Source organism: Giraffa tippelskirchi, chromosome 3, assembly GCF_054371585.1.
Source record: "Giraffa tippelskirchi isolate mGirTip1 chromosome 3, T2T-mGirTip1v1.2.pri, whole genome shotgun sequence".
NCBI lineage: Eukaryota > Metazoa > Chordata > Mammalia > Artiodactyla > Giraffidae > Giraffa > Giraffa tippelskirchi.
The window spans coordinates 45,120,712-45,135,234 of NC_137277.1; the positions used below are offsets into that span (position 1 = coordinate 45,120,712).

Below are 14,523 nucleotides of genomic sequence, written 5' to 3' on the forward strand. Positions count from 1 at the left end.
TATTTTAGGCTACCATTTCCTTAATGTGACTGTTTTTTTTGCTGACTTTTAAACATACATATATTTGTCACTGTGGTCTTGTTTATTTAAAATTCTAGAAGTGAAGGAGAGGGTTCCCATGATGGTATGACATTTGTCATCTTTATCCTGGGAATTTATAATGCAAATTTCTAAAACTTTTTGTCATCACAAAGCCCCTTTTCATTCTAGATGTTTTCCTTAAAATTTTGTGCATTTTAATTTTATGAAGAATTTCCTGTCTTCCTGAAAATGAACCAATTTATTATACTTCACACACCTTCAGGTTTTTTTATTAATTAAACTTTGTATGCCACCAAATGACAACTAGAAATTTCCTTTTTCCTCTCCAGCTTAAATGGTGCTGTACTTTTTTTTTTGGAAAGAAATTTTAAAATACCGTTATCTACATACCATACAACTTACCCATAAAAGTTGTACAGTTCAGTAGCTGTAGCATACTCAAAATTGTGCAAACATTGCCACAACCTAATTTTTTATTTTTTTTTGCAGTATCTTAAACTTTATTTTAAATATACATGTGATTGTAGCTTATATATATATGTATGCTTAAAGTGAAGGACTAGGGTAATTGTCTCATAAATCAGTTATTACTGATTTATGTTCATTCAAAATAATACTACTTTGGATCATTTCTGACAGGCTGTATTGTAAAAATGTGTTATATTCTCAAATGAAAAACTGAAACAATAATTAGAGACAAATTTATCATCTATGCAGTATTCTGTTGCTCAGGGTCAACACGTTAAGGCTGCTCTCCTTGCTTTGATCAGAAGTAGTTCTCTCAAACTTCTTCATCTCCTATAATTAACCAGTTGTGTATCGCCATTCATCACATATCTAAATCTTAATGAATTATTTTCTGTTTTTACGTTATACTACTTCCAAGATGGTTCAGTGGTAAAGAATCTGCCTGCCAATGCAGGAGATGCAGGTTTGATCCCTGGGTTGAGACGATCCCCTGGGGAAGGGAATGGCATCCCACTCCAGTATTCTTGCCTGGGAAATCCCATGGACAGAGGAACCTGGCAGGCACAGTCCATGGGATCGTAAAAGATTCAGGCATGACTTAGTGGCTAAATAACAACAACAACAAAGGATAACAAATGGCAAACGTTTAGAACACTTTGTGAAAAGCAACGTTTAAAAAAGTTTGTTAATTTCCTTTTCTAAATGTCATACAGCGTTAAAGTTACTGGAAACATCACAGTTCAGCCTATTAAACCTCCCCTATTATAATATATTTCAATCTTCTTTTCTCTTTATTTTTTCAGTTTTCCCAGGTATAACAACACCACTAATTTCAGTCCATTCTGTCACTCTTAATTCCCCATTATTTTCAGTATTCATTTTAGGTACTGATAGCTCACAGTGAACAGTGTCAGAGTCTTGATCTCCGAAGAAGATTTTGCTTCGGGACCAGGGACCAGGCTTGATCACTCAAACGCTTTTGCATAGCAGGGTTTTGTTAGAGTATGAAAAAGTGAAATCGCTCAGTCGTGTCCGACTCTTTGAGACCCCATGGACTGTAACCTACCAGGCTTCTCCGTCCATGGGATTCTCCAGGCAAGAGTACCAGAGTGTATTGCCATTTCCTTCTCCAGAGGATCCTCCCGACCAAGGGATCGAACCCAGGTCTCCCGCATTGCAGGCAGATGTTTTACCTTCTAAGTCACCAGGGAAATCCTGGTGAAAATATGAAAAGGGCCAGAGAAAACTTCTGGCATAGACATCAGAAGAGGGACGGAGAGTGCCCCCCTCACTAGTGTTAGCAAGGGAGTTATATCTAATTTTTTAAATTGTGGTAAAATATTGTTTAGTTGTTAAGTCGTGTCTGACTTTTGCAACCCCATGGACTGTAGCCCACCAGACTCCTCTGTCCATGGGATTTACCTGGCCAGAATACCAGAGCGGGTTGCCATTTCCTTCTCCTGGAAGTGCTGTACTTTGAATTTAAGATTTGTGAAGGGTACCAGATAAAATTTTTAAAATTTACATCAGCCTAATAATGTATTTGCCTTAATTTTATTGCTAATAAACTACATCAAAATGTGAAAGAAAAGTGATGCAGAAACTTAAACTGTATTGAAATAAGTTTGATTGTTCCAGTTTGCTCCTAAGACATCTTTATAATCTTTGACTCTCTGGGGCTGAGACAGGCACTCTTACCTATATTCTCATAGAACTTTCCAGTACTTCTGAGTGGGAATAATAATAATTTGCTTCAAGATTGTTCTGAAGATTAAATGGAATAGTTTATGTGAAGTGTTTAAAACTGTTCCTAGATCAATAAAAGTTAGCTGTTTTTATTAATAGTGTTTTGATTATGTATAACCTATCATTCATTGAGCAGTTATATATTTATTGAAGACATATTCTGCTATATATATGAAATATAGTTGTAAAATATGGTTAGCTTTAAGTCAGAGGCCTAATGTAGTTTTTAAAGTTTTTCTTTTTAGAACTAATAGGATATTTAAAAAAGAATTCATTATCTGTAATCAAAATTGCCTAACAGTATGGTATTCATATTTGAATGCTGGATATGGTCAACTCCAAAGTGAGGTCCAATTTTTTTCTTTTTTAACTTTTTTAACATAATAGCTGACACATACAAAATATGTGTGATATGTTTTTATCGTATTTTTGCTTTTGTTTTGATTTTGTTGTACGTCTACTTATATCTAAACAACACATTGAGTTTTGTTTCTAAGCTTTATAAAATTGGAATCATGGAAATTATGCTAAATCATACTAAGATTCATCCATGCTGTTTTGTGTAGCTGCATTACTTTCATATCCATTTTTGTCTGATATACCAGAATTTATTTATTCATTTTCATTTTGGTGGCCATTTAGGAGTCCAGTCTTTCTCCTTTACAGTGTTGCTGTGAACATTATAATCTGTGTCTGCTGGTATGTATGTATGAAGAGTATTAATAGTGTTTCAATTATGTATAACCTATCATTCATTGAGCAATTATATATTTATTGAATAATTGCTGGGTAATAGGATATTCAAAGATAAACTTCATAAGACAGTGTCACATTTTCCAAAGTCGGTGGATTGATTTATACTTCACCAGTGACATATGAGTTCTCATTGATTAATTTCTTTCCTAACATTGAAGGTTCTCACACTTTTGCATTTTTTTGCCAAATAAGTGTGAATAAAATGATATCCTAATATAGTCTTATGTTTCATTTTTTAACTAGCTTAATTCTCCCTGCTTTTATTTCTTGTATTTCTCAAATGTAAATAACTATTTTTTGTGATTACAAAACTGACTTACTGATATGCATTTTCAAGAAATATTATGTGCCAAGTATGCTTCAAGGTTCTAGGGGGAGATACAGCATTGAAATAGAAAAGACAAGCCCCTTCCCTCATGGAGCCTCCATCCTAGTGTGAGAGATTAACAATATTCAAAGAAAAAATAACAAGATAATTGAAATTTCAGATACTGATAAAATACCATGAACACAAAAAGACAGTAAAATAATAGTGATTTGTGGGGATGGGACTCCTGTGAATTGGTTGATCAAGGAAGAGCTTCCTGAGGAAATAAATCATATGTGAGCTGTCTCTAATAATGAGAGAGACAGCCCTGTAGACATGTGAAGTTTACATGTGAAGGACTTAAACATGTGAAGAAGATAGGTTAACAGTGTTTCAGGTGGTGGAAGGAGCAAGTCCTAAGGTCATGTGATGAGGAATTCTGGTATAATTTAAAGGGTAAGAAGGGAAAAGAACTTAACGCCATCCGGAGACAACATGTTAATATTTTTGATGCATGTTTCTCCACACATTTCTCTCTGCGTTTTTGGTATTCTCATCTTCTGGAAAGGTAAACGGCAGATTTTTTTTTTTAATTGAAGTATGGTTGATTTACAATATTGTGTTAGTTTCAGGACTAAACAGCTTAGTGATTCAGTTATGTTTTCTATGATTACATTCCATTATAGATTAGTACAAGATATCAAAATGTAATTTCCTACACTATACAGCAAATCCTTGATGTTTTCTCTGTATCTCTTTTTTGTATTTTTAAATAGCATATATTTCTTGGTTCATCAAGGATAAAATTTATTAGTTCACTCTAGTAAATGTAAGGAAATGATCACACTTGTATTTCTTATCTTCCCTCTACTTATTTAGCTTTAAGAGTTCAAATAGTAACTGTTAGTTCTTTCATATCACAAATTCCAAATCAAAAGCACATTCTCATGTTTCATAAGTTGGTTGGCCGGATGATGTGTTCAGGTACGTTTTTCAGAAATGTATATAGCTGGTGTATTTCTTGACTTTCTGCATATTTGAGAACATTTTTCTTTTGCCTTCAAACATGACCAGCAATTACTCTGGATAAAGAATTCCCATCAATATTCTCTAAGTTTTGTACCTACTGACATGATGTAGCTAAGGAGACTAAAACCAGCTTTTAGTCTAAAATTAAACCTCTCCATTATCAATCATTTAAATTGACTTTTATCTGTACTTACATGATTTATTTCTAATCTTTAAAGTTCACTACCTTAACCAGGATCTATGTTCCTGTTTGTCTTTTTTTTTCCCTGTGACATACTTACACAAAAAGAAGTTAGAATTATCAGAGTTCCTGTCCAATCCTTGGAGAACTTTTTTTTTCTTCTATTTTTTGGCTTTGCAGTGTGCAGGATCTGCCCATGGATTGAACCTGCACCCCCTGCAATGGAAACACAGGCATCTTAGCCCCCTCGATCACCAGTGAAGTCCCTTTGGAGCACTTTTTTTTTTTTTTTAATATTTATTTATTAGCCTGCACCAAGTCTTTAGTTGCAGCATGTGGGATTTAATTCCCTTACCAAGGATTGCACTCAGGCCCCCTGCATTGGGAGCTTGGAGTCTTAGCCACTGGACCACCAGGAAAGTCCCCCTTGGAGCACTTTTTAGCTAGATTGAAGAGGTAGATCCTGGTCCTAAGATTCAACAGTAGGCAAATGGAAAGTTTTCTGCCATTAGTAGGATCTGCTGACTTCCTGGAGGGCTGTGAGAAGTATTGAGAATTATTTTGAATCCAACTAGTTTTATTGGGAAAGAGTACTCTGATTGAGTCAGACATGACTGAGCGACTGAACTGAACTGAACTGTGATTGATTAGTGATGTCTGCCTCGAGTGAGGGAGAGTATTCAGTTCAGTTGCTCAGTCATGTCAGACTCTTTGCGACCCCATGGACTGCAGCACACCAGGCCTTCCAATCACCAATTCCTGAAGCTTGCTCAAACTCATGTCCATCGAGTCAGTGATGCCATCCAACTATCCTCTGTCGTCCCCTTCTCCTCCTGCCTTCAATCTTTCCCAGCATCAGGGTCTTTCCAGTGAGTCTGTTCTTTGCATCAGGTGGCGCAAATATTCGAGTTTCAGCTTCAGCATCAGTCCTTCCAATGAATATTCAGAACTGATTTTCTTTAGGATTGACTGGTTTGATCGCCTTGCAGTCCAAGGGACTCTCAAGAGTCTTCTCCAACACCACAGTTCAAAAGGATCAATTCTTCGGCGCTCAGCTTGCTTTCTGGTCCAACTCTGACATCCATACACAACTACTGAAAAAACCATAGCTTTGACCAGATGGACCTCTGAAAAGAGGGAGAGTATAGTAGTATCTAACTGACCTCTCTGCTATCTCTGAGAGCTATCTTAGATTGTCCTCAGAGAAAATTAGGAACATTTTTGGAAACCAATGAGAGCTCTTTAAATCCACTGACGCAGCAGAAACCCCGAGTGCTACGAGTCCAGACTCCAGAGAGCTGGTGCTGCTCGCATTTTTTTACTTAGCTCAGAAGCTATAAATAACCTCCTATGGCCTACAGCATGATGTCCAAACCCCTCAGCCTATTATGGCCTTCATGCTCCTTCATGCCCTGTTTGATATATCCTATGGTGCAGTTACCCCAAACTAATTTTTATTCTCTGTACACTTCTATAATCTTTTCTTAGCAGTTGTCTACTTTGCCATGGTATATGAAATGCACTTAAAGAATTAGAATGTTAAAGTTGAAAGAAATATTGAGTATCCTATCAGTGACTCCCAATCCTGGGTGTACATCAGAATCACTTGGGAAGTTCTTAAGAATACATATTTTCAAGTCTTATCCCTAGAGTTTTATACTTCAAGAGGTCTGGGGACCAGGTTTGCATGTGTATTTTTTTTTTTTTTAGCTGCCCTACGTGTGCCACTCACGACAGAAGCCCTTTTTTTGCATGTGTATTTTTATATTTCAAATTTTATTTCTGTATATTATGCTTTAATCTTTGCTCATATGTATGTTTGTAATAGAGCAATTATGTAATTTTTATAATTTGCTGTTTGTAACGTTTTTCTGTGTTGCTGCACTATCCACAATTTTTGTCAGAAAGGCTGCATAATAATTTTAGGTTATTTATCTGTTTCTTGACAAGTTGTTTCCTAGATTTTACTTTTATAAATGACTCTGCTGTGTGACTGTCTTCCTGCATATAGCATATGTATTTTTTTTTTAAGGAGCCAAACTGGACATTTTATATAAGAATAACATGAAACCTAGAGAGGTAAGTGGCTCACTTCTTGTTACACAGTTAAGAAAAGGGGTAAACTTGAACCTGATTTTCCAACTCCCAATGCAACAACGCCTTCAACAACCTGTGCTTTTTAAATCTTGTCCTTCATAGCCTTTTTCTGTCAAATTCTATCCATCTGATAAAAATTTGTGTAAATATCACTTGCTTCACAAAGCCATTCCTTGCTCACCCACTTGGAAGGAAGAAATGTCCTCTTAAATGTCTTTTATTATGTACAGTTCTTTTTTCCTTTTTCACTTTTGACCTTGTATGATGATAATGCTTTTTGTGTCTTATCTGCCTTACCACAGGCAGTATGCATACTGGTTAGGATTTTGGGCTCTGGAACAAATTGGAGTACCAGCCACAGCACTAGATCATAGCTCTGTAAACTTGGGCAAGTTACTCAACCTCTAAGCCTGAGTTTTCTCAGCTTTAAAATGGGATTAATTGAAATACTAAATGTAAAAAACACCTAGTACAATATCTGGCACACAGCATACAATTTATTTTATTTTTTGTTAATATTATTGCTTTCATTAGCAGTTCATGGGACTTCCCTGGCAGTTCAGTGGTTAAGACTCCATGTTTCTACTGCAGAGTGCGCAGGTTCGATTCCTGGTGGGGAAACTAAGATCCCAGGTTTGAGATCCATAATATGGACTCCATAAATATTTGATAAATAAACAATAAAATTAATATTTAAGGTATGTGACTTCCCCAAATACTTAAAGTAAGAGGCCCTGGGTAAATGTTTAATATGATACTGCTGGTACCCTTCCAGGCAATAATTCAAACTCACTGGCAGCCATCCTGACTAGCTAGTACCTTGTCCATAAAGCTTCACCAGTCAGAACTCAGCACCTTGGGATTATGTAACAAACTGAGCATTTCTCATCCAGACACAACTTTGTGAGGCCAATTCATTAAAATTTTAGTTTTTGAAATTGGTGGAAAGAAACTTAAAAGTTGAGATTACTATATATGGATTTTTGTAATTTAGTGATCAATCTCTCAGTTCTCCTTGACCAAGAAATTTGGATCTGAAGTAGATTTTTTGTGTGTACCATTGAGTTTAGGGTACATTATTTTATTTATTTTTAAATTAATTGATTTATTTTTGGCTGTGCTGGATCTTCATTGCTTTGCTCGGGCTTTTCTCTTCTTGCAATGAGCAGGGGCTACTCTTGGTTGTAGTGCCTGAGTTTCTAATTGCAGCGGTTTCTCTTTTTGTGGAGCACAGGCTGTAGGTGCTTAGGCTTCAGTAGTTGCAGCTCTTGGACTCTAGAGTGTGGTGTCAGTAGCTGTGGCACACGGCTTAGTTGCTCTGGGGCATGTGGAATCTTCCTAGACCAGGGATTGAACCTGTGTCCCCTGCATTGGCAAGCGGATTCTTTTACTCACTGCACCACCAGGGAAGTCCTGGGGTACATTATTTTAAAGTTTTACTCTTTTAAGGTAATTGACACCTAGGAGAAAATGGAACAAACTTGTCTTTAATAATACCCTGAAGGACTTCACTGACTGTCCAGTGGTTAAGACTGCATTTCACTTAGAGGGCACAGGTTTGATCCCAGGCCATGAAACTAAGATCTCGCAAGTCGTGTGGCACAGTGCCCTGCCCCCCTGCAAAAAAAAATCTTGAATTTATATTAATATCTCATTTTGAATGCAAATTGCTTCATTCTTGAGGAGTTAGGTTTCTGTGGTTTGCTGTTTGTGAATAATGTTCACTTATAATACTAAAAAGTAAAACTAGAACAAAGCACTAACACATTTGAAGTTTAGTTCCGTGTGTCTTCTTCCATGTTGGTGATAGGGTCTAATGCTCTGAACATATGGACTTTCACATATAGGTCCGTGACCTGGTTTCCTTATCTCCACTGGTGGGGCCTCTTAGAGTCAACCACAAACTCATGCTAAACCTCAGGCTTGAGACTGACTTCCTCTCTGCCCTCCTTCTGTTGAAATCATTCTGACTTTAGTTTTAGCATCTGAGCACATGTCTTATTTCCACCTTCTCTGCCATACTCCAGTTTTCAGAACTGACCCTCTTTCTTGGCCTACCTGACATCGAGCTCACTGAGGACTGCTTTGCTCTCACAACCGCGTGAGCCTGCTGCCCACGATGCTTCCTCGTCTGCTGCCAGCCTTTCACGTGATTCTTAATGAGCGGCTAAACTGCCCCAGTGTCCGTGTATATCAAAGGACAGAGCAGACCAGAGACACACAGATGAAGCAAACTATAAATTGTTATTTGTGCACCCACTGCCCCACATAGGACTGCCTCCGCTGCTTGGTGCAGGCAGACAGCTTCCATTTCATCTCTGATGAGACATTTATACCAACGATTGGATCACTCATCTTTTCTCACAAGTTCTTTAGATGTGACTAAGTATTTGTTTCACTTCTTCCCTTCTGGTTCCAGTAGACCATTTTAGGATGCTGGCAAACAACTGGTTGAAATGGGGAACCTTTTCCAGTTTCCATGATCAGAATTTGGCACTTTCTCCTCTTTGCATCTGTAACTCCAGTTTTTATTTGCCTCTGTTATAGTAAATTTATAGTAAAGAGAATAAATGTTTAAAAAACTGTTAAAGCTTAATTTTTTTCTGACTACAAAATACATTCTCATTTTTAAAAATGTATAAATAATTAATTACTTCTGATTGAGATATTGCAAAGAGTTCATGCTTCTACACAATTCTGCCTTGAACACTTAATGGTTAAGATAAAAGCAGATATATTTATGTAACTAAAAATGAAAGAGAAAGCCCTCATAGTGAGTGGGAACTTGGGCTCTGGGTCTAGAACCAGGGTGACCAAGAGCGTGACGTCTACTGGTAAAACAGATCTCCTTGAGAGTTCCATGATCAAGACAGAAGATCTAGGAATATTGATCGAAGCCAAGGCCTGGGATAGGTGTCAGCTTATGAAAGCAGGCTGGTGATACTGTTGACTTCCCGCCTGGGACTGTTACTTTGTTAAAAAACAAAACAAAACAAAACTAGCCCCAATGAGAGTAAATGAGAAAAACATGGTTTTTGGGATTTTTAAAACCAAAAACAGCTAAGTAGCTTCTTGGCTCAGTAACTGGATCTGTGATTTAAGACTATCAAATTAGGCTCAAAACACTATTTAAGACCTAGTTCTTTTTTTTTTTTTAAGACCTAGTTCTTGATTGGAGACTCTGGAGGAGCCTTCAGGGACAGTTAGAGTGGGATAAGAAAAGGGAGAGATTTTAAAAATAAGTAGATAGGTCAGCTCTCCCTGCCTAACAGGAAGTTGGCCCACTGTACTGGCAGTGACCCCCCTCTCCACTCTGATAAACTTTATTCTCGTCTCAGAAAAAATAAAAACAAGCAGACAAAAATTTTAAGTAGAACCTTTCTTTGAAAGTTACTGAGAAACTTATGGTTAAAGACTTCCAAAAATAAAATAATAGTAATTCAGAATGTGCTTTATACCAGCTGAAAATAATTTTTAGGACAATATGATATATGCTTCAAGAGATAAGTGAAAGAATAACATCTTTTTAAAAAGAAAACTATGAAGCAAAACAGACAGCCATTAAGTAAATTCTTATTAAAAAGAACATATCAGGAATTTTGGATATAGAAAGTGTGATCATTGAAATAAAATAGAAACTCTAACATGGACATGTTGAAAAAAAGAATCAGTTAACTGGGAGATAGAAAAGAATTTTCCTAGACTGCAGCAGAGTGGATTGATAAGAATTAGGAATGTTAAAGGATTAATTGAAAGACCCCAGCATATATCTAGTGGGAGTTTCAGAACAGGGTTTCAGAGTCTCAATACCTTTGCCATTTTGGGCTAAATAATTCTTTGTTGTGGGAAACTGTCCTGTACATTACAGGATGTTTAGCAGCATCCCTGGCTGTTTCCTCCTATGCTAGTAGGACAACCCCCTCCCCACAAAGTTGTGACAACCAAAACGTGTCTCCAGACACTGCCAAATCATACCTGGCTGAGAACCACTATTCTAGGGGAGTAGATTTGGAGGATGGCAGGCAAGTAATATTTGAGAAGGCAATCATAAACTTTTTCTAGAATTCACAAAAAATGCATTGCTTTTCAGATTAGGTGTGTATCCTGAGGACCACGCAGGATAAAAAAGACAAATCCATCATCAGGCACATCATCATTGTGAAACGGTGGGACTTTCAGATAAAGACAGCAAGAGAGAAGACCCTGTCTACAAAGCGCCACCGGTTATGCTGTCAGCTGACTTCTCATCAGCAACAGTAGAGGCCAGGAAACAATGTCTCAAACGCTGTGGGTATATATGTCCACGTAGAACTTTATCCACAGCTAAACTAACATTCAAAAAGGAATGCAAATTATAAACATTTTTAGACATGACTTAGTACAAAACCTCACATAAAAATTATTAAAAGATACATTTCTGCAAGAGAAGACATGAGAGTCAAGTCTTGAAGCAAAGTAGTTTCTGTAGTAGGAGAGAAGGTGGCTAAAAAAATAATCTGAACACAGTGATTTAACAAGACAGTACATTTAAATCAACTATTGACTGTAGACACTGTTTTCTGATAAGAAGCTGAAATAAACATTTAAACAAAGAAAATTTAAACCAACAGTTTCCAAATGTGTTGGTCTTGTTGTTCAGTTGCTAAGTCATGTCCGACTCTTTGTGACCCCATGAACTGCAGCACGCCAGGCTTCCCTGTCCTTCTTATCTCCCTGAGTTTGCTCAAACTCATGTCCATTGAGTCAGTATGCCATCCAGCCATCTTATCCTCTGTCGCCTCCTTCTCCTCTTGCCCTCAATCTTTTCCAGCACCAGGGTCTTTTCCAATGACTCGGCTCTTCACAGCAGGTGGCCCAAGTATTGGCGCTTCAGCTTTAGCATCAGTCCTTCCAATGAACATTCAGGACTGATTTTCTTTAGGATTGACTGGTTTGATCTTCTTGCTGTCCAAGGGACTCTCAAGAGTCTTCTCCAGCACCAGTTTCGAAAGTATCAATTCTTCAGCATTCAGCCTTCTTTCAGGTCAACTCTCACACCTGTACACGACTACTGGAAAAACCATAGCTTTGACTATTAGTATCCTTTTATACTCTTAAAAATTATTGCAGGCCCAAAGAGCTTTGTGTGTGCGTGTTGTATCAATATTTACCATATTAGAAATTAGAAATAATATTTTAAAATTATGATTCAATTTACAAATAATAGGCCTGCTATTTTGGAATTTTTTAAGAAAAATATTTCCTAAGACAGAAATTTAATGAGTGGCATTTGTACATTTTTGCCAATGTCTTTAATGTTTGGCTTAGAAGACAGCTGGATTCTTATATACAAATTATGTATTCATCTTCATATTATTATAGATGAAACACATTATTCATAAATTCTTATTTCTGAATTGAAATACCTGAGGAAAATTCAGTCTCATACAGACATGTAGTTGGAGAAGGGACTATATTAATAGCCTTTTTGCTTGAAAGCTTAAATTCATTTCATTGCAACAAGTACTGATTTGTTTTCCTTGAAATGACAAGTTCATTTTATTTTCAAGGAAATGACAGTCACACACCAATGTCTGTAGAACCATGGCTTTTCTGAGTCTTTCAAGTAAAAATGATGTTCTGTGAAAAAAGTGGTTTGCTAAACAATCACATGAGTGCTTCTCCAAGAGAAAACCACTGTATTTCTGTGTGCAGTGAAAGTTCTTCATGCATACTTCCTATATAATCACCCAGATTTTTGAAGAGATGTATTCGTGGGTCAAAATTTAATAAAATCCACTTTTACTGCCTCATCAAGGGCACTCTGAACCATAACTGGCTTTTTCCCCCTTTTTTTCTCTTCCTGTGAGTTTATGACAATGAAGAATATGATGACTCCTGGGACAGTTTGGTACCACTGCCTTGATTCATGCTAAGGCACCAGCTGTTTCACTCGTCATTGCTTTTGTATCATCAGGACAAATGTCAACAGAGTGGGGAAAAGCAATATCTTAGTGATATTATAAAATAGCTTTAACCTTGCAGATTCTTGAATGGATCTTGGGAAGCACACTTAGAGAACTGCTGCCTTAATAATGAGAGAGGACCTATTTAATAAGAATGTCTAGGAGGAAGCATAGCTGAAGAACTTTCAGACTAAAGGTTAAGTGTGTCCTTTAAAAGTAAAGAGGAATTATTGAAAGAAAAAGAAGATATCTGTAATTTCCAAACAAGGACAGCTGTGAAAGGGAATATTTATTGTTTAGTTCAGTTCAGTCGCTCAGTCGTGTCCGACTCTTTGCGACCCCATGAACTGCAGCACGCCAGGCCTCTCTGTCCATCACCAACTCCTGGAGTCTACCCAAACCCATGTCCATCGAGTCAGTGATGCCATCCAATCATCTCATCCTCTGTCGTCCCCTTCTCCTCCCACCCCCAATTCTACCCAGCATTAGGGTCTTTTCCAATGAGTCAACTCTTTGCATGAGGTGGCCAAAGTATTGGAGTTTCAGCTTCAACATCAGTCCTTCCAATGAACACCCAGGATTGATCTCTTTTAGGATGGATTGATTGGATCTCCTTGCAGTCCAAGGGACTCTCAAGAGTCTTCTCCAACACCACAGTTCAAAAGCATCAATTCTGTGGCGCTCAGCTTTCTTCACCGTCCAACTCTCACATCCATACATGACCACTGGAAAAACCACAGCCTTGACTAGACGGACTTTTGTTGGCAAAGTAATGTCTCTGCTTTTAAATACGCTATCTAGGTTGGCCATAACCTTCCTTCCAAGGAGTAAGCGTCTTTTAATTTCATGGCTGCAATTACCATCAGCAGTGATTTTGGAGCCCAAAAAAATAAAGTCTGACACTGTTTGCACTGTTTCCCCATGTATTTGCCATGAAGTGATGGGACCAGATGCCATGATCTTAGTTTTCTAAATGTTGAGCTTTAAGCCAACTTTTTCACTCTCCTCTTTCACCTTCATCAAGAGGCTCTTTAATTCTTCTTCACTTTCTGCCATAAGGGTGGTGTCATCTGCATATCTGAGGTTATTGATATTTCTCCCGGCAATCTTGATTCCATCTTGTGTTTCTTCCAGCCCAGCATTTCTCATGATGTACTCTGCATATAAGTTAAATAAGCAGGGTGACAATATACAGCCTTGATGTACTCCTTTTCCTATTTGGAACCAGTCTGTTGTTCCATGTCCAGTCCTAACTGTTGCTTCCTGACCTGCATACAGGTTTCTCAAGAGACAGGTCAGTTGGTCTGGTATTCCCATCTCTTTCAGAATTTTCCACAGTTTATTGTGATCCACACAGTCAAAGGCTTTGGCATAGTCAATAAAGCAGAGATAGATGTTTTTCTGGAACTCTCTTGCTTTTTTGATGATCCAGCAGATATTGGCAATTTGATCTCTGGTTCTCATGCCTTTTCTAAAACCAGCTTGAACATCTGGAAGTTCACGGTTGACGTATTGCTGAAGCCTGGCTTGGAGAATTTTGAGCATTACTTTACTAGCATGTGAGATGAGTGCAATTGTGCGGTAGTTTGAGCATTCTTTGGCATTGCCTTTCTTTGGGATTGGAATGAAAACTAACCTTTTCCAGTCCTTTGGCCACTGCTGAGTGGCTCAGTCGCTAAGTCACGGCTGACTCTTTTGTGGCCCCGTGGACTGTAACCCACCAGGATCCTCTGTCCATAGGATTTCCCATCAAGAATACTGAAGTGGATTACCATTGCCTTCTCCAAGGGATCTTCCCAACACAGGGATCAAACCTGCATCTCCTGCATTGGCAGGCAAATTCTTTACCACTGAGCTGCCTGGGAAGCCCCCAAAGAGAATACAGAAGTCTATCAATTTAGTAGAAAGCAGGAAAAGAGACAGAATCAGAAAGAAGGGTAACAGGGGCTTCC

At 37.8% G+C, this 14,523-nt stretch overlaps 1 long non-coding RNA gene across 1 annotated transcript; it reads left to right on the top strand.

The window, feature by feature from the left end:
* The first annotated feature begins 3,490 nt into the window (after positions 1–3,490).
* LOC145541966 (uncharacterized) lies at positions 3,491–9,216 on the top strand. Its single transcript, XR_014079478.1, has 2 exons — positions 3,491–6,608; positions 8,654–9,216. It is a non-coding gene; the product is annotated as an uncharacterized LOC145541966 (long non-coding RNA).
* Positions 9,217–14,523: the final 5,307 nt, after the last annotated feature.